The 21,120-nt window shown below is 46.2% G+C and overlaps 1 protein-coding gene across 2 annotated transcripts in view; it reads right to left on the bottom strand.

The window, feature by feature from the left end:
* LOC124721824 (heat shock 70 kDa protein 14-like) overlaps positions 1-21,120 on the bottom strand; it is a 192,129-nt gene that overhangs the window by 100,166 nt on the left and 70,843 nt on the right. The window lies entirely within an intron of this gene.

Raw genomic sequence — 21,120 nt, 5'->3', positions numbered from 1 at the left:
GCAAAGTATTGATTCCACTGTGAGAGTACTTATTAGTTACATGTTCAAAAGGAAAACTCTAATAGTTTAATCATTTTGTGTAATAGGACAGTGAAAAAATGAGTGAAAAGTCACCGAGACCAAATCATTCTCTCTATTTCAGCAATCATATTCCCACTTGACAGCTTCTACAAGCAAAACATGTCAAAGCACTACACCAAAGGAAGTCAGCATTTAGAAGATAGAAGTATATCTGTGATAATACAGGATGGATGTATTTAACCATTGCACTACCTGATAAAATCTGTAGCCACTCTTTGGTGGCTATGTCTTTTTATCCTGCACAAAAAATGTGTATAAAATTTTAAAGCCCAAAACTTCTTCAAATTGGCTGCCTTGTCAGGATCAAATTCTGTACAGATTGCTCGCAAAGATAGCAACCAAAGTAAGATTGTAATTTTGACATGTTACATATACACTGTCCAGTCACATTAATGTGACCATCAGTCGAAAGCCTGAATAACCACCTTTTGCTGCATAGACCACTGCGAGACATGCAGGAATAGTGATAGTGAAGTTCTGGAGGGTAACAACACAGATATGGAGCCATGCAGACTCCAGTGCCATGGCCAGAATGTGACAGGTTTCTCTTGAGAATCCACCGCGAGAACAGCTCGATCGAGGTGGTCCCACAGATTATCAACCGGGTCTAAATCCAGAGGGTCTGGTGGCCAGGGGGGTACAGTAAATTCATCCTGGTGCTCTTCATACCACACACACACACACACACACACACACACACACACACACACACACACACACACACACACACACTGTGAGCTCTGTGACACATTACATTGTCCTGATGGTAAATGCCATTGTGTGAAGGAAAAAACGAACTGCATGTATGAGTGAACATGGTAACCAAGGCTAGATGCATACTTATATCAATCATCTGTGCCTTTCAGAATGACAAAATAACTCGGGTAATGCCTCGAATATATTCCCCAGACCATAAAGCTGCCTCCCCCAGCCTGGACCCCTTTGCTTTCAGATGATTCACACCGTGCACACCAATGGCCAGCTGTCCAATGGAGCATAAAACGTGATTCATCTGAAAAGGCAACCTGTCACCACTCAGTGGACACCCAGCTGCAGTGCTGGCGAGCTAATTCCAGTCTTTGTTGCCGATGAACACCAGTTAGCAAGAGTGCACAAACCAGGCACCTGCTGCAGAGAACCATACACAGCAATGTTTGCTGAACGGTCATTGAGGAGACATTTTTGGTAGCCATGGGTTTATCTGGGCAGTCTGATGCTCACCCATACATATCTACACAGCTGTTGTTCACCCCGTCATCTCTGGCCCGTAGTGCATTATAGCTACCGTTGTGCTGGTTTTGTATAGCACCTATTTTACCATGCACGGTATACTTTAAACACAGTGGCACACAAACAGTTTCATAACTTAGCTGTTTTGGAAATTCTTCCACCCTTGGCCTGAAAGTCAATGATCATGTCCTTCTGGAAGTCAGATAAACCGCTCTGTTTCCACATTATAACGACTGCAATGTTTTCCATGTTCCCCAACACACTTTATATACCCTCCCCCGCTGGCGCTGCCACCTGCTGTTTGTGAGTGGTTATTCATGCTGATTCCAAACATAGACAGTGATCACACTGTTGTTACTGGATTGTGCATAACACCTTTGTCAGTCTCTGGATTAATTACAACAGAGATATGTTGCAATTTTTTCCAGCTAGTGTGTTGAACAACAGAATCATTTTAAGTAATTACTGCTCACAATCTAACAATGCGGGTATAGTATTAAGAATGGAGTGTCGAATGATACAATTTATACTCTGAGGAATATCTCCTATGATGCCCAAATGGATCATTAAGTAGTTAAGATCCTACTGTCAGTTTATAAACTAGTTGTATTATAAGAAAAACATGAAACAGACAGTACTAATACATAACTGACAAACAAAGAATCATAATAATATGAGTAAATATACTGCTACAGATTTCTGAAAACAACTATCAGACGACATATATAAGTGCCTGAAGGTCAGTGCTCTTAGTATCTTTTCTTAATAATGTCTGTAGCTTCTGTCTGTAGTTTTTATGCTTACACTAGCAATTAGTGAATAATGAAAATCCAGTCAACCATGTTTTCAGACAAAGATAAAGAAAAGAAGGAAAAATAATGTCTAAGGTAGGGTGGACAGTGATCAGTGATGTCTGAGTAAGCTGTATTGCCTACTCAAGTTGTGTACACACACACACACACACACACACACACACACACACACACACACACAAGTTACAACTCTTACAACACTAGACAGTATAAAATGTAATTACAATTTTTCTACTTTGGAGCAAAGCAGTTTGATACATTTCTTAGAGTAGCTTAATACATTTAATCAAGAAACAAATTTGCTAACTGAAAACCAAGTTTGCACTACTTTCTAACAAAAGAACAATCTCTGTGAATTTAGTTTAGTAGCGGCATTGGTGAGCTCTACTGTAAAGAATGGAAAGTTTGAAAAGTCATCACCCCTCTGTGTCATAAAAGGTGAAGTATTAGTTTATTTGGCCAAAGATGGTGTCAACAACCATTCCATAGTACACTTGGATGTATACAACTAAAATGAATTTGGGGGACCACAGGAAACCTAAGTCAGGCTGGCTGGACTGGGATCCAAACAACTTTCCTCCAAAATACAAGAACAGCATTCTTGATCACTAACCACCACATTCCATCAGTGAAGCTTAAAGAAGTCTACACACACTTTTGGTAAAACTCCATCTTATTCTTTACACTCCCTATACAGTTTTTGATGTACAAATCTAAAACCACTCCTGATCATAACTGTTTGTTGAACAGATAAATTATGCTTGAATTCAGTAAGTTCCCAAAGTAATTATTTGATTCATTACTGTAGTCATACTTAAAAAGACAGATTCATCTCAGATATTTAACCAGAGTTATGTCAGTAACAAGCATTTCACGGCAAGTCACATGGGGGATAACAACTGCAAAGCAAAGCAATAATCTGAAGGTCCCGTCATGATCATAGTCCATGGTGGGCTTCAGTTTATTAGTAAAATATTGGAAAACTGTGGTATCCTTACAAATTTACTATGGAATATTCCTCAACCATCTGGGGTGAGTGACTGAAGCTCTGATAAAGTCAGAGGCTACACATGTGATCTGGCAGACATTGTGAGAAATATGTCAACAAATTGATGAAAATGAATATTGGAAACTTTAAGTGGTTCATCCCGCAGTTCTCCACATTTCTTCCCATAAATGTGTATTACGTAAATTTAAATAAATTCAACAGAAATAGCACGAGGTACAGAAATTAAACTATTACAGCATGTGAATGAGCGGATAGGTATTCGCAGACAAACTGTGAGAGCCACACTGCACCTGTGGTCATACAGCTCAGGGAGTAGAAGTATTGACTACGAAAGGCATAGGTTCAAGTCTGAGATTCAGTCAAGTGAAAAGTTTTATTCTGAAGGAAAATTTCATTACATGTACACTCCAATGTAAAGTGAAAGATTCATTTTTATTAAACACATGTAATCATATCAGCCATTTCAAATGGAAAAAAAAGTAGCAAAAGCAATTATTACTTCTTGTTCATTCTTACGACACAAACCCAGGCCCGAGGACTGCATGGGTAGCAGAGGCCAGCAGATTGCACAGTTACAACAAGAGTGATGGAAGGTCAGGACAGAGGGACTGGTCCCCCACCTCCACAGGCACACACACTGTGATCCTCTCAACCATCCTCCAGTGAGAAGGGACACGAGGCACAGGTGGCGGTCATCTTAGTTCCAGCCTGAGCATCGGAAGTGACGACAGGGTGCCAAATGCGACTGTGGTCACAGCCAGAGCTGTTTCATGTTGGTGGGTCAGACAGTCATGTCTGGCCTTAACATCAAGCCACTGATGCTCTCTGTCACCAATGATGACCCCTTGGGTCCATCCCAGACGCCAACTGCATATGTGTGCCCAGACAGACATTCCACCCACAGGCAGGCCTATAGGCAGGTTTGGCACACAGCACAGGATGCAGGAGGTCTAATGGTGTACAATACCAACTCAAATGCAGTATTTCAGCCAGATGATGTCTGCAAGGTCTTCAGCAGCTGTGTTTTAAATGTGTGGACCATCTGCTCAATCTCCCCATTAGGAGCACTGTGAAACAGGGTGGTGATCGCATTACAGCCACAGACAGCCTAAAGCTGCATCTACGTAAATGGGGGCTAATTTTCCAACACCAGGGAATAAGTGGCACTCCCTCAAGGTAGAATACCATCATGAGGTCACAAGTGGTATAAATGGTGGTAATGAACAGCATCCACGCCACGTAAGGGAAGTTTTGAGAGGGTGGCCACCACCAAAAGCCACATAACAACCTGAAATGTCACGGTAAAATCAACGAGGACCTTCTCCGACAAGTTATCAGGATGGGGCCACGACGAGGAACCTTGACCGTGGGACAAGTGATTGAGAGATCAGGCATGACACGAGCCGTGTGCGCATTCAATGTCTGCATTGATGTTGGGCCAGTACACGTGCTGTGGGGCTAGTGCCTCCATACATGTCCTCCACCAATGACAAGCACAAAGGAGCTGGAGGATGCGGGGACAGAGCGAGGATAGAAGATGGTCAGGTTTTCGAGAGTCCTCTGCAGCCATCATTAAAACATCATTTGTAGCATTGAATCAGCAGCATAACATGAAATAATTGTGAAAGGCTAGATTAGTAAGGCTCAAAACATTCTCTGGACACCTCTCCAGTACCTCAGACAAAACTTTCAACAGGACAGGATCGTGAAACAACACAGTGGATACCTCACGTGCAGTCAGAAGGAATTGAACCAGGATTTATTGTGGATGTTGGTCCAGGGGAAACAAACTGTTTCCTTGTGGTTGAACTGCACATTGGCACCAAGAGGAATTGGGGGTAGGGTGTTCACGTTGGTGAGTTGGGTGAAAGTGGATTTTAATTGATACCCAATCAAAAACAATGCCCAATTCTGCATACAGTGCATCATCTTTTCCAGGAGTTTAGAACAATGCACAAACAACAAAATCAAGGCTTTGAGCTTTGCAGTCGCTCAACAGGTGTAATTTGCTGCCATACAGTCTACATTCCAGAGGTGAGAGCAACTGGCCATTCACTACTACCCGACACCTTATGGGACAAAACAACCGCTATACCATATCGGGAAGTGTCTGTCTCGAGTGTCAAGGGCAGGTCCAATGCATATAGTGTCAGTCACAATGCCACCTTGAAACTGTACTTAATGTTCTGATATGCCAATTGGCAGGTGGTCAACCACACAAATTTGACACCCTTCTTGCATAGTCGATCTAGGGGATCTGTGATTTGTGCCACCTAGGGAATAAACTTGGCACAGAACATGATTCTACCCAGAAACAACTAGCTGCTTAAGGTCAGTAGTGGCCAACATATTAGTGATTACGTCAATGTGGTCACACGTGTGCACGATACTATAGCGACCTGGGGTCACTGGGGCCTCTAAGGTACAGAGGCTGTGAAGTGGTGGGTTGTGGAAGCAGTGGTGCTGGCCAGGGATGGACAGGTGTAGTGTATTTTATTTTTCTTGAATTACAGCACTGGAGTGTCTGGATAAAGGAGACCATAATTAGGGTGTTTTGTGGTGCAGCAAATGCAGAGCGCATAAGATATCAGCTGTTGTTGGTGCAAAACTTGCAGAAGTGGAATCCCCTGCCTCTGTGAGAAGACTAATCACGGGGCTAGTCCGGAAGGCACCAGTCGCAAGTCGGACCCCACAATGGTGGATGGGATCTAGTATCTGCAATGTTGAAGGTGACACAAAACCATAGACAAGACTCCCGTAGTCTAAACGAGACTGGGCCAGTGCTTTGTACAATCGCAGGAGAATAGAGTGGTCTGCACCTCAGGTGGTATCGCACAGACATCTGAGAACATTGAGATGTAACCAGCACATCCTCTTCAGCTGGCGAAGACGAGGGAGCCGTGTCAACCGGACGTCGAAGACCAGACCCAAGAAGAGACGGGTGTCCACCACCTCGAGGGATTGGCCATCGAGGAACAGGTCCGGATGAGGATGGACTATATGGCGACGGCAGAAATACGTGACGTACAATTTGGTCACCAAAAACTGAAAGCCATGGGAGAGAGCCCAAGATTGCACCCGGTAGATTGCCCCCCTGTAGACGGCTTTCTGCAGCGCCCACGACAGAGGAAGCGACATACGTACAAAAATCGTCAACATACAAAGACGCGAACACTGTCGGCCCAGCAGCCACTACCAGTCCATTAATGGTGATGAAAAAAAGAAGGACGCTCAGTACAGAACTCTGTGGAACCCCATTTTCTTACCGACGGGAAGTGCTGTAGGAGGAACCAACTTGGACCCGGAAAGAGCGACATGAAAGAAAGTTATGGATAAAAATGGGCAGAGCACCACAAAGACCCCAGTCGTGAAGGGTAGTGAGGATGTGGTGGCACCAGTTGGTGCCGTAGGCTTTATGCAGGCCAAAGAAGACTGCAATGAGGTGTTGCCAATGGGCAAAAGCCGACTGGATAGCAGACTCCAGGTGGAATAAGTTATCCAATGTAGAGTGGCCACGGCAGAAACCACCTTGAGTCGATGACAAAAGGTCGCAGAATTCGAGGATCCAAAACAGCCGCCAACTCACCAGGCGTTCAACGAGCTTGCAGAGGGTGTTGGTAAGGCTAATTGGACAGTAGCTATCCAACTGAAGAGGTGGCTGCCCAGGCTTCAACACCGGAATAACAATGCTTTCCTGTCACTGGGTAGGAAATACCCCCTCACTCCACAGATGGTTGAAAAGGGTCCGTACACGACGGTGGCCAGCCACCGATAAGTGATGTAGCATTTGGTTATGTATCCAATCCGGTCCAGGAGACGTGTCAGGACGAAGGGTGAGGGTGCTGGCGAATTCCCACTCGCTAAATGGGGCATTACAAGGCTCCAAGCAGCGAGAAATGAAAGACAAAGGCAGTCGTTACGAGCGCTGTTTGAGGAGGAGGAGGAGGAACAAGGGCGGATACTGAGTCGACGCAGAGGCTTGGGCAAAGTGTTGAGCGAAACACTCTGCAACAAAGTACAGGTGGGAAGGACAACACCATGCACAGAAATTCCTGCAACGGGACAATAGCCAAAAATTTGCCTGAGTTTTGCCCAGTCTTGTGAAGAGCAGGTGTGTGGTCCTAAGGCAGATACATACCATTACCAGCAAATCCGTTTCTGAAATTTGATTGCAGCAATTTCCAGAGTCCACTATGGGACCATCATACCATCATTTGACAGGGGAGGGGGGAACCCCGAGGAAGAAGGGATGGCTGAAACAGCTGTGGCAAGAATGGTGGCAGTTAAAGTCTGTGTAGACTCATCAATACTACGGTGTGGTAGTATGGGGGGGATGGTAGCAGAGGAGAAGGCACCCCAATCAGCTGTAGAGAAGGCCCACCTGGGAGGGTGACGGAGCAAGACATACTGAAGGAAGGTCAAAACAATCGGGTAATGATCGCTGTCACATAAGTCATCGTGGACACCCCACTGAATGGAGGGAAGAAGGCTGGGACTGCAGATGATGAGGCCAATGGAAGAGAAAGTGCCGTGTGCCACACTTAAGTCTGTGGGAGTACCGGTGTTACAGAGGTCAAGCGCTGCCAGAACAGATTCAACTGTCCTGCCCAGGGCAATAGTCGGGTGACTACCCCAAAGAGGGTTGTGGGCATTGAAGTCCCCTACAAGCAGGGAGGGAGAAGGGAGTTGTTGAAGAAGGGTGGTTAGGGCAAGGGATGTGGGTGGCCTGTCAGGCAGGAGGTAGAGATTACAGATTGTGATTGGAGTGGTCAGATCGACCCTGACAGCAATTGCTTCCAGAGTGGTATGGAGGGGAACCCATTTACTAAATTGTCTTTGCGCACCAAGGTGCAAACACCACCAGCCTGCACAGGGCCAATCTGGTTTCAACAGAAAGCATGGAACCCATGAAGGGTGGGTGAGTAAGAATTGACAAAATGGGTCTCTTGGAGAACAATACAAGCAGCAGAGTAGGAGGAAAGAAGGGGCTGCAACTCCAGGAGGTGACGCAAATAGCCATTACAATTCCACTGGAGGATTCTCAAGCTGGAGTCCAAATGGCAAGCGAACGGACCGGAGCCGGTCACGCCACCGAGTCGCCATCCATCACCGATAAGGATGGAGTAATGTCCATATAGGTGGGGTCAGACTGTTGGTTCATTGGCTGGAGGAGGGGAAGGTGGCACATCAGGGGGGTACCTGAGGGGCCTTGCGCTTGTTCCCTTGTTCTTGTGTTTCTGCTGCTTCTCTTGTGATGGAACAGAAGGGCAGACTGCAGTGTGGTAGGACACAGAATTACACCTGACAATAGCGGCCCCCACCGGCCGCAGATCGTGCGGCCTATGTGGAGCTGCAGATCGCCTTTCAGGGGGTGCCAGGAAGAGGAGTCCCGGGAGGGAGCTCCAGTACCATCGGCTGCCGAAGAAGGGGAGCGCTTCTCTGGCGGGGGAGGGGGATTAGCACCCAAAGGGGGGAGGGTGAGGGGGAGGGGGAATTTGGGCGCGGCTTGGAAGAGGAGGGGGTACGAAGGGGAGTGGACGTAACTGAAGCAAAAGCAGAAGTTAGAGGCACAGGATGGAGACGGTCATACTTTCGACAAGCCTCGGTGTAGGTAAGTCGATCTAAAGTCTTGTACTCTTGAATCCGTCATTCTTTCACATACACCAGGCATGCTGGCGAGTGCGGAGGATGCTGCAAATCACAACTGATGCACACAGGCGGAGGACCACAGGCACGCCCCTCATGGAGGGGGCGCCCACAGTCACCACAGAGGTGATAACTGGTGGAGCGGGAAGACCTGTGTCCAAACCGTAAGCATTTAAAGCATCTCATCGGTGGTGGAATGTAAGGTTTTACATCACACCGATACACCACCACTTTTACCTTCTCTGGGAGGATATCCCCCTCGAAGGCCAGAAAAAAGGAGTCTCTATCAGTGTGATTGTTTTTAAGGCCTCGCTGTACAATGTGGATAAATCGGACTCCTTGCCGCTCGAGGTTTGCATGGAGCTCCTCGTCAGCTTGGAGAAGAAGATCCCAGTAGAAAATGATACCCTGTACCGAGTTCAAAGATTGGTGGGGTGCGACGGAGACTGTGCTGTGGTCGTAAGTCCCCTAGAACTTAGAACTACTTAAACCTAACTAACCTAAGGACATCACACACATCTATGCCCGAGGCAGGATTCGAACCTGCGACCGTAGCGGTTGTGCGGTTCCAGACTGTAGTGCCTTTAACTGCTCGGCCACTCCGGCCGGCCTCTGCAGACTGGGCAGGAGAAGATGTCGTTATGAGCAAAGAACCGGACTGCATTTTACTCGTGGATTCCACTTCATGATACTTATCTTCAATCGCCTCAACAAAAAAACAAAGGCTTGGTTGTGGCAAAACTCTCGCCACCTGTCCTGATACAAACCAGGTACCGAGGGAAAGGTTTCAACCCAAGTCGGCAAGCTTGACCTTCTTCCCATGGGGTGGCGAGGGAGGGGAAGGCCAAAGGATCAGAAGGACTATCATGTCTACTATCACTCTTAGAAATGGCCAAAGAATGGCCAGGATATTGAAGCCTTTCCCACTTCATATGCAAGGCGTCTGACCTAGTACCACCCACCCTGACCAGGGGCTCGCCCAGTGGGCACCACCCCGCCATAGCGAGGGCCGTCTGGCACGGCAGCCATTGCTGGGAGTTCTGATGCCCCAAAGTGATGAGCATCAACTCCTTGGCATACACGAGCCGTTAACAGCTCAGGTACTAGCAGTGTGATCCCTGTGTTGTCAGGGGGCTCAGCCAGTTGGGTACTTAACAGCCCCACCACACGGACTGGCTACCATGCTGGTGACCTAGCATGAAGGGGGGCCAGGGTGCAAGGGGGAAAATGGAGGGGTGGGGAGGGGAGGGTGAGATGAGCCTCCAACATGGAAACTAGGTAGGGAGTTCATCCCCAAATGCTCACACTGACGGAAAATGTTGGAAATGGAGGCCAAACTCCAAGGGGACCAAAACGCTGAAAAGGAGATGGAAACAGCAAACTAAACAATTGCACATACCAAAACAAAGCCGGGAGGAAAGCCAAGTCGACATGAATTCCACCAAGAGGGAAAGGAGGGGCCACGGGGAAAGGAGCAAGGACAGGAAAGGAAAGGAGAGGAACAGGGACGGTAATGCAGGTCTGGGAAAAGGAAGGAGACTGCAAACAGCTCAGAGTCCTGTGCACGCCACACACGTACCCACAAAGGGACTGACGGCCCCCTGGATGGACATACGACGGAACTTCCAACATTGAAAACACCACATTGGGGGAGGGATATAGGGCTTCACATCACAGCAGTAGACCATCACCTTGATCTTCTCAGGTAATGTATCTCCCTCAAAGGCCAAGATGAAGGCACCGGTGGCAACCTGCTTATCCCTCGGACCCTGATGGACACGCCAAACGAAATGTACACTTCGCCATTCTAACCTGGTGCACAGCTCATCGTCGGACTGCAAAAGAAGGTCCCTGTGAATTATGATACCCTGGACCATATTTAAGTGCTTATGGGGCACGATGATTACAGAAACATCCCCCAGCTTGTCACAACAACTGAGTAACACCCGTGACTGTGCAGAGGATGCTGTTTTGATCAAGACTGACCCAGATCTCATCTTGGACAATCCCTCAACCCCCCCCCCCCCCAAACTTCTCCTCTAAATGCTCAACAGAAAACTGAGGCTTCATTATCATGAAAGATTCCCGATCAGCTCTCAAACATATAAAGTAGCGGGGCGAATAAGAGCTGCTGCCATCCTTAACCTGATGTCCCTCCCATGGTGTGGTCAGGGAGGGGAACAATTTGGGGTCTTAATTCTGTGTGTTGAATTGAGCCTGTGAACGCTGAAAGACTACTGGTGTTTGACCACCAGTAAGAGATGATGTACTACGCTTCATCGGGTGTCATCCGCCCTGATGCCACCCACTCCAACCAGGGGGGCTCCCCACGGGTGCCATCCAGCCACAGCATAGGCCACCTGGCAGGATGGCCATTGCCAGGAGTCCCGATACCCAAGGAGGATGGGTATCTACCCCTGGCATATGAGGAGAGTTAATGGCGCAGGGATCAGCAGAGAGATCCCTGTGTGGTCAGGGAGCTACAACCAACAGGGAACATGGTGACCCCACCGCAATTGACTGGCTATGGTACTGGACATCAGGTGCAACCAAGCAAACAAGTCCATCATCATTGTCAGCATAGAAATGATACTACACAGTTGATGGAAAAATACGTACCCAGGAGGGTGACCTCGCCCAACAGTTGGAGAATGAGCAGAAGTGCAAATCCACGTCAACTAAGGATGTGATAGGTATCAGCGCACGATGGACACGATGCACCATGTAAGGGGCACTTCAGGAAAATTTTGAAAAATGGGGGTCAAACCCAACAGGGGACCATCACAAAGGCTGAAACATGTGAGACTCCTTTTAGTCACCTCTTACGACAGGCAGGAATACCTCAGGCCTATTCTAACCCCCGGACCCGCAGGGGAGTTTTTAGACAGTGTAAGAAGGATGGACATGCAGATGCATAAACGGAACACCCATAGCCTAGTTTTGAACGGACAAGGGATCAGTACAAACGTCCGATCCCCTCCCCAGGAAGTACCACTGAGGACACACAGGACACTGAGGGACCAGGTGCAGCATGCAGCAAGGCAAGACACATGGGAGAACCATGAAAGTTTCCCATCAAGTGCGAGCCCGAGGAATTCCATTGTTCCAGTGAACGGATGAGCAACAGGCCCAAGATGTAAAGATGGTGGAAGAAACCCAATGCGCTACTACAAATTCATACAAACGGATTTGTTAGTGGAAAATCAAAAGCCATTGTCAATGTGCCATAAGTAAGACGATTGAAACATCGCTGAAGATGCCTCTGAAGGCAATAAATCACAAAATCATTACTGAAACAGGAGCCAGAGATGCCTGGCGGGAGACAAGCTATTATAGAGTTAATGGCTATAGCAAAAAATGATGACACTCAGGATGGAGCCCTGAGGCACTCCAATTTCCTGGTTAAAAGCGTCCAACAAGGCAGAAACCACAGTTACATTGAGAACTCTGTCTTGTAAAAATTCCTGAAGGAAATGGGGGCAAGCAGCCTCTGAAGCTCTTCGTATGGAGAGTATGAAGGATACCCGTCCTCCAGCAGGTATTATAAGTTTTCTCCAAATCAAAAAACACATCCCACAGTCTGGTACTTCTGCAGAAAACCATTCACGACATGGATTGACAAAGTCATGAGACGGTCAACTGCCGAACGGCAGGCTAGGAATCCACACTGTGCAGTAGTTAGTAATTCCGAGACTCAAGCCATCATACCAGCTGGGCATTAATCATACATTCCATCAGCTTGCAAACACAGCTGGTGAGAGAAATGGGGCAGTCGCTGGAAATCTGCTCAGATGTCATTGTATGTATGGAGGAGAAAATGCCTTACCCACAAGAGAAAGGTACTGCAACATCTGAATGTGAACATCGTCCAGCCCGGGATGAAGCAAGAGTGTGATCTAGCTCCCTCACAGTGAAGGTGGCAGGATTCACAATTATGAAAGGAGAAGGGTATCACCCGAGCCGTCTCCACTCATTTCAGATGGAAGATGGCAGGGCAATAGTCGGTAAAGCTCAAAATCTCCAGAAAATAGCGACCTAAGGTGTTGGAGACAGCTGTGGGGTCCAAGACGACACCATCTGCTACTGTTAGGCCGGAAATTGGGGAATGGACCTAGGTCCAAGAGAGAAAACAAGTAAATGGAATCTAGCTAGTATTTTTGCTGTCCCGAAGAAGCCGACGACACTGTGCCCCCGACTGTTTACGGCACCATTTTCACTGACGATTTTGCTCAAAATGGCTTTGAGCACTATGGGACTTAACTACTGTGGTCATCAGTCCCCTAGAACTTAGAACTACTTAAACCTAACTAACCTAAGGACATCACACACATCCATGCCCGAGGCAGGATTCGAACCTGCGACCGTAGCAGTCGCGCGGTTTCGGACTGCGCGCCTAGAACCGCTAGACCACCGCGGCCGGCGACGATTTTGCCATCAATTGTTATTCTCCATGGACTTGTCCGCTTGAGCAGTGTCTTCAGCACTGTCTCGATCTTATTTACTCATGGAACATCGACAATGGCTTTCAGTTTTCCACTGACAAAACAGTTTGTATGAATTTCTGGTGGCACAACGAGTTTCTTCCACCATCTTTATATCTTGGGCCTGTTGCTCTTCCGTTCGTTGAAACTATGAAATTACTAGGACTTGTGCTCCATTGGAAACTTTCTTGGTCCTCCCATGTGTCTTACCTGACCGCCTGCTGTACCCTGTCCCTCAGTATACTGTGTGTTCTCTGTGGTACTTCCTGGGGAACGGATTGGACCACCCTCCTCTGCTTGTACCGGTCCCTTGTCCATTTCAAACTAGACTATTGGTCTTTTGTTTGCGCATCTGCACGTCCGTCCATCTTATGCTGTCTGAGTACAATCCATCACTGTGGCATCCATTTGGCCACTGGCGCCTTTTACACTATCCTGGTTGAGAGAGTTTATGCTGAAACTGCCAAACTACCACTGTCATTCCGACATCATGTTCTCCTCAGCTGATATGCATGCTGTTTGTCTGCCATACCTGGCCACTCATCCTATGCCTCCTCCAATAACTCCTTTGACCACCTGCATGGGGCATGCCCCTCTTCTCTAATACCTCCTGGAGTTTGCTTTCGGCTAATGCACAGCAGCTTAACTTCATGCTACCTGCTACTTTTTCTTTGGGTGTGAACCCTTCACCACCTTGGCTTCGTGCAGTGGTCTGTGTTCACCTTTTACTTCATTGGATTCCTAAGGACTTGCTCTGTCCCCATAAGTTTCTTGATATTCGCACGGAACTTCATGGTAGTACCTTGGTGTACACTGATGGCTCTCTGACTGACCACGATATTGGGTATGCCTTCATCACTGGCACTAAACATTTTTGATATCAGCTTTCAGAACACTACTCAGTATTTACAACAGAGCTGGCCCTATATATATATTAAATATGTCTGCTTGAGTCTGTATATGTGTGGATGTATATGCGTGTGTGTGCGAGTGTATACCTGTCCTTTTTTCCCCCTAAGGTAAGTCTTTCCGCTCCCGGGATTGGAATGACTCCTTGCCCTCTCCCTTAAAACCCACATCCTTTCGTCTTTCCCTCTCCTTCCCTCTTTCCTGATGAGGCAACAGTTTGTTGCGAAAGCTTGAATTTTATGTGTATGTTTGTGTTTGTTTGTGTGTCTATCGACCTGCCAGCGCTTTCGTTTGGTAAGTCACATCATCTTTTAGGGCACAAAACTGCTACAGTCATAAGCACCCATTCTGTGGCTTAGTGAAGGGTAAAAAACCGTATGTCAAATCAGCAGCAATGGGAGCAAAACTCAAGTAGGAGGGAAACTAAAAACGGAAGGAAATCTTAGAAAACTGCTATTGACGGGAGTTGTTTTCTCCAAAAGAAAGCTTCAAATGACCGATGTCTTCTCACTGACACTGATAAACTTAAGGATGCGATAAGGTGAGCGTGCATCATAAGTGAAAGGTGTCTCACCGTCCACAACTGAGAGCAGTGGGGACAAAATGGGGGATGATCGCCACTTAAAAGATGTCAGTGGCTAAAAGACAGTGCCCAATCCGGAGTCTAGTTAAAATTACCTCCTCCCAACAGCAAGGCTGGGAGGAAGAGGTCCAAGCGCAGGGAATAGGTTTTATGTCCCATAATTTATTATCCTGAAGTGCAGACCAATGTGTGTGCCATAAAAGAGCAACACGATGACACAAAATGCTCTGTAGATCGGCAAAGGGAACCGTGTGAACAGTGGGCCGAGGAAGAGAGACAGCAGCCTTTGCCAATATATTGGCTGCCTCATTTCCGCAGATACCAACATGCACTGGGATCCAGAGAAATGCCACAGTGAGAGGATGGGGGGTGGACAATCACCCTCATGGACATCCCTGCCACAGGTAACGCATTTGGCCACATTGGAACACGACTGGGTGGTATGATTAAACCTCTGACACCGATAGCAACATGTAGGGTTGGGGATGTACGGGTGAAGTGAAATTACCTCATATCCCATTTTAATGTTCGATGGAAGTTGAACTCTGTCAAACATCAAGAAGAGAGTGTGGGTTGGTACCAATTCCTTTTCAACTCTTTTCATTACTCGATATACTACCATTACTCCCTGATCAGACAGGTAATTTTGAATGTCCTCATTTGATAATCCGTCAAGTGATCGGGTATAAACCACTCCAGGCGATGAGTTTAATGTATGGTGTGCTTCCACCCGGACAGGAAAGGTGTGTAGCAGTGTAGTTCGGAGCAATTTGTGTGCTTGGAGGGCACTGTCTGTTTCTAACCACAAGGTCCCAATTGCATAACTGGGAACAAGACTTTACAGGACACCTTTCTGAATAATGAAAGGGTTTACTGTTGAGAAGTCTTGACCTTCACAAGATCAAGAAACAACTAGGAACTTTCTCAGTGAGGGAAGAGTTTTCTGTGGCTGAGACTCACTAGCTTTCTTTTGTAGAGGTGGAAGAAACCATTGCGAAAGTATCACCCATGATTACTGGCGTCTCTGATGGCGCAGTCCTTCCAAGTGGGGGCCCTCTCTGAGGGCACTCCCACCTTAGGTTATTGTCCACACCTCAGATCACACCTTCCGAAGAACTGACAGAGGGTCCAATGGGCACGTTCGGAAGGTACCAGCTCGGCTAATCGCCCCTCCCTGGGCCTGACCTTTACCAGGGGGTACGTACATGTCCTACTTGTCTACCCGGGATGGGGAATTACGCATTACCCCATCACTGGCTACACGTGAGAACACATTGGTCGGCCTTCAGACACCCACAGGGAGGAAAGAAACAGGAAGGGAGGAACAAAGAAAAAGGATAGAAGAGAAGAATTCTCAATAGCCCAAGTGGAGAAGAAGATAAAGAGGAGAATCATGGAAAAGAAAAGGACAAAGTAGGGACAGAGACTTTCCATTATAGAGATGAAAGAAGAGAAACCACGTCATAGAATTACAAGCGTCCGTCTCCAGATGTAAATGCGAAACATACTTCCAAAGAGAGGGAGAAGGGGAAGAGGAAGGGAAGGGGCGGGGTGGGGGGAGGATGCAGAAAGGGAAAGTATGCAGCCCAGAAAGGAAAAAGAGCTACACTAGCTCAGGGTCCCGTGCTTGCCACACACACATCCACAAAACAGTTGTGGACCCCCTGGGTGGGTCAGAGCCTCTTGCGTGCTGCACACCATCCATCCCTTAGTGCAGTGGGTCCAGGAACGCTTTCACTTCCTCACTTTTGATGGGGCCAATGTGATGTTTATGCAGGTTTCTTGTCACGTCAGTCTGATGGGAAATGAGGCTGCTGTTACTGCTGCCAAGGCTGCAGTCCTCCTATCTTGACTAGCTAGTTCTTCCATTCCTTCTGATGATCTCCTTATTGCCATCTGTCAGCAAGTCGTGTCACTTTGGTAAGACCATTGGTCTTCCCTTCATGCGAACAAGATCCGGGGAATTAAAACTCTCCCAGCAGCTTGGCCGACCTCCTCTTGGTCATCTCACCATGATAAGATCATTTTAGCTAGGTTGCATGTTGGGCATTGTCTTTTTAACCATCACCATTTGTTAAGTGGAATCCCTCACCACTGTATGCTCATTGTCATCAAACTTTTATGGTTCGCCATTTCTGGATGGAATGTCCCTATTTTTTAACCACCTATGTTCTACCGTATGTTTGCTGTCTGAATTATCGGCCATTTTAGTGAGCAGCGAGAGAGCTGTCAACCGTGTTTTACTTTTTATCTGTTGTAGCAGTATGGCGAAGGACATTTAATCTTTAGTTCAGGACCTCCATATTTTATGGCTGTTTCTCCAAGGGAATGGCTGTCCATCAATTGGGCTTGTAGTCGCATTTAACTCCTTTTTCCTCTTCTGAGATGGGCGTGTATGACAGTTGTTTTAGCACCTTAAAACAAAACAAAACAATCATTATTACTCCTCATTGTGATCTAATTGCGTAAGGCACTTAATGCACACTTTGCTGATCCTTCCTTCATTGCTTTCTTAGATTTAGTGCCCTCTATTGGCGGTGATGTCAGCATCTGCAGCGGAGCATCACAGTTCCCTTAAATGGCTTAACATGTCCAACGCGAACAATGAGGGGGTCTTTGTTGGTAATTACAACTTTACATTAATGAGTGAATTCATTTTTATGATCTGCTATGGTCCGTGGTGTTGTCAGGAATTTCTTTGCTTTGTCCTTAGGTGAGCAGGGATTCGTCACTAAGACCCACTGGCCAACTCCAAACTGCAGTAATTGGCCAATATGTCATCCTGCTTGCTCTTGACGGTCGAGTGCTTCTGTGTTTGCTTTCTTTAACTTCTTACAAACATCATGTAACGTCTTTGCAAACTTCGTAACTGATTCCCAGTTTTTCCAATTTTAGGCTTAATCACCTCAAAAAGAGAAGGCAGGTTTGTACCATATATTACCTCACATGGTGATAGACCAACACTACACTGGACATCAGAACTGTAAGCTGACACGACATATGGAAGGTAAATGTACCAATCATTGTGATGGAAGTTCACAACAACTACTCAACATCTTACCAACGGTACAGTGAATGTATTCTGTTTTCCTGATAGTCTGAGGGAGCCAAGGGCTAGTCCTGAGCTTGTGAGTGCTTAGTAAATGACATAGGTGCTTAATCATACTGGATATAAAATTAGTGCCCTGACATCGAAATAAGTGTCCAAGGAATAGAAAAGCAACTGGAATCACTTGACAGAGGAAAGTCCACTGGACCTGACGGGATACCAATTCGATTCTACACAGAGTACGCGAAAGAACTTGCCCCCCTTCTAACAGCCATGTACCGCAAGTCTCTAGAGGAATGGAAGGTTCCAAATGACTGGAAAAGAGCACAGGTAGTCCCAGACTTCAAGAAGGGTCGTCGAGCAGATGCGCAAAACTATAGACCTATATCTCTGACGTCGATCTGCTGTAGAATTTTAGAACATGTTTTTTGCTCGCGTATCATGTCGGTTTTGGAAACCCAGAATCTACTCTGTAGGAATCAACATGGATTCCGGAAAGAGCGATCGTGTGAGACCCAACTCGCTTTATTTGTTCATGAGACCCAGAAAATATTAGACACAGGCTCCCAGGTAGATGCTATTTTCCTTGACTTCTGGAAGGCGTTCGATACAGTTCCGCACTGTCGCCTGATAAACAAAGTAAGAGCCTACGGAATATCAGACCAGCTGTGTGGCTGGATTGAAGAGTTTTTAGCAAACAGAACACAGCATGCTGTTATCAATGGAGAGACGTCTACAGACGTTAAAGTAACCTCTGGCGTACCACAGGGGAGTGTTATGGGACCACTGCTTTTCACAATATATATAAATGACCTAGTAGACAGTGTCGGAAGTTCCATGCGGCTTTTCGCAGATGATGCTGTAGTATACAGAGAAGTTGCAGCATTAGAAAATTGTAGCGAAATACAGGAAGATCTGCAGCGGATAGGCACTTGGTGCAGGGAGTGGCAACATAGACAAATGTAATGTATTGCGAATACATAGAAAGAAGGATGCTTTGTTGTATGATTATATGATAGCGGAACAAACACCGGTAGCAGTTACTTCTGTAACATATCTGGGAGTACGCGTGCTGAATGATTTGAAGTGGAATGATCATATAAAATTAATTGTTGGAAAGGCGGGTACCAGGTTGAGATTCATTGGGAGAGTCCTTAGAAAATGTAGCCCATCAACAAAGGAGGTGGCTTACAAAACACTCGTTCAACCTATACTTGAGTATTGCTCATCAGTGTGGGATCCGTACCAGATCGGGTTGACGGAGGAGATAGAGAAGATCCAAAGAAGAGTGGCGCATTTCGTCACAGGGTTATTTGGTAACCGTGATAGTGTTACGCAGACGTTTTGCGAACTCAAGTGGCAGACTCTGCAAGAGAGGCGCTCTGCATCGCGCTGTAGCTTGCTCGCCAGGTTTCGAGAGGGTGCATTTCTGGATGAGGTATCGAATATATTGCTTCCCCCTACTTATATCTCCTGCGGAGATCACGAATGTAAAATTAGAGAGATTCGAGTGCGCACAGAGGCTTTCAGACAGTCGTTCTTCCCGCGAACCATACGCGACTGGAACAGAAAAGGGAGGTAATGACAGTGGCACGTAAAGTGCCCTCCGCCACACACTGTTGGGTGGTTTGCGGAGTATAAATGTAGATGTAGATCTGTAATTATTGTATCAGGAACACTAAACTTGTCTTTGCCACTGCACTTGCTTTAAAATGCATACTGCAACAGTTATGAGCTTTCTTCATCTTTGATTCTATGAAACATGCTTTCCATATTTTGGGATGAGGTAGAATGGACCACAACAAGAAAAAATTGTCAGGTAAATGTGGACTCTAAAATGCATATCTTTAATAGCTTTGCTACTGTGAAGGACATCTTTTCTACTGAACAAGGGTTCATAGCTCTTAAGGTATGCATTTTAGAGTCTATGTTTACTACACAATTTTTTCTTGGTTTGGTCTATACTACCCCCTACCAAAATATGGAAAGCAAAGAGCTCACGGTAGAAGAGATTTGGTTCACAGTATCGAATATGAGGTGTTCATAGCTCTTACGACATGCGTTTTGGAGTCCATCTTCACCAGATTTTTTTGCTTCGAGTGATCGTTCCTTTAATATCACTGGATATAGACCATTCGTAATGAAATACCATGTATAAGGTCATATGATAGTCGTTAATCATGTCAAGCGCAGCTGGCACCACACTGGGGCTGTATTTCATTTTCCTACACAACAGGCCATAGTGCTTTGCGGACTGCAGCTGTGCCCTAAATACTTTAAATCAAATCTTCCTTCTTGGGCTCTCAGAATTCTGTTTTTCTTTCCTGATTGGTGTATGACTTCATAGTTGAATTCACTTGATTTCAGAGCACAATATGTTGACATACTTGCGAGCCTCTTGTGGTCCCAGCAATCACTTCACAAATTTGAACTTTTTCGTGTACAAATAACAATGGAAATACGTAATAGCATAAATAACAGCCAACATTTCCATCTCTGTGGTTGAATAGTTCTGTTCTGCTTATTCATCTGTGTCAATGCATATTCTTCCAAGTGTTTGTTGCCATCTACATCGTAACTGGGAATACATTCAATCACCTGACTGCTCATGTCACACAACAGAATAAATTCTCACTCATAGTTTGGGAACACTGGTACCAGGTTCGTTGTCAATGCTCCCTTCAATTTTTCAAATGCTGTCTGAAAGTTGACTACGGAAATTCCACATCGTTTTTCAACAAATGATTCAACAGCTTAGCAATTTTGGCAAACTTCTGAACAAATTCCCTATAGTAATTACAGAGTCCTAAAAATGATTTAAACTGCTTTGTTGTTTGTGGTGGTAAGAAAACAATTTCTGCAGAAGTTAACCAATTTGTCTTTTTTCTTTCTTTGTTGTGGGGTTTTAGGGCACAAAACATCTAAGGACATGGGCACCCAGTAGAGAACCACAGAATGCTGGGACCGCAAGGGTAAAATATCGTTGCGAGGTGAAAAAAAAATCTAAAACATCAAGACGTTACGGAAGAGTATCTGAAAGACATCGACAAGACACCGGAGTCACCAGGTCGAAATCAAATCTCTTGTCATATTACTGCTTTTTAAAAAACTTAAAAAGCAAGCCACAGCTCGCACGTCATCTACCAAAATGTCTGGCAAAGCGGTGGTAGCGCAACCCTGAGATGTACGTGGCTAAAATATGGGCAGAGGACCAGGAAATGTCTGACCGTTAATGGCTGGCTACAGAAAGGACAGCTGGTTGCAGGGTCACCACTCAACAAAGATGGACTCCAAAACGCATGTCTTAAGAGCTATGAACA

The sequence above is a fragment of the Schistocerca piceifrons genome, chromosome X (assembly GCF_021461385.2).
Source record: "Schistocerca piceifrons isolate TAMUIC-IGC-003096 chromosome X, iqSchPice1.1, whole genome shotgun sequence".
Taxonomy (NCBI): Eukaryota; Metazoa; Arthropoda; class Insecta; order Orthoptera; family Acrididae; genus Schistocerca; species Schistocerca piceifrons.
Note: the sequence above shows the minus strand (reverse complement) of the source record. Positions and strands in the feature narration are given on the sequence as shown.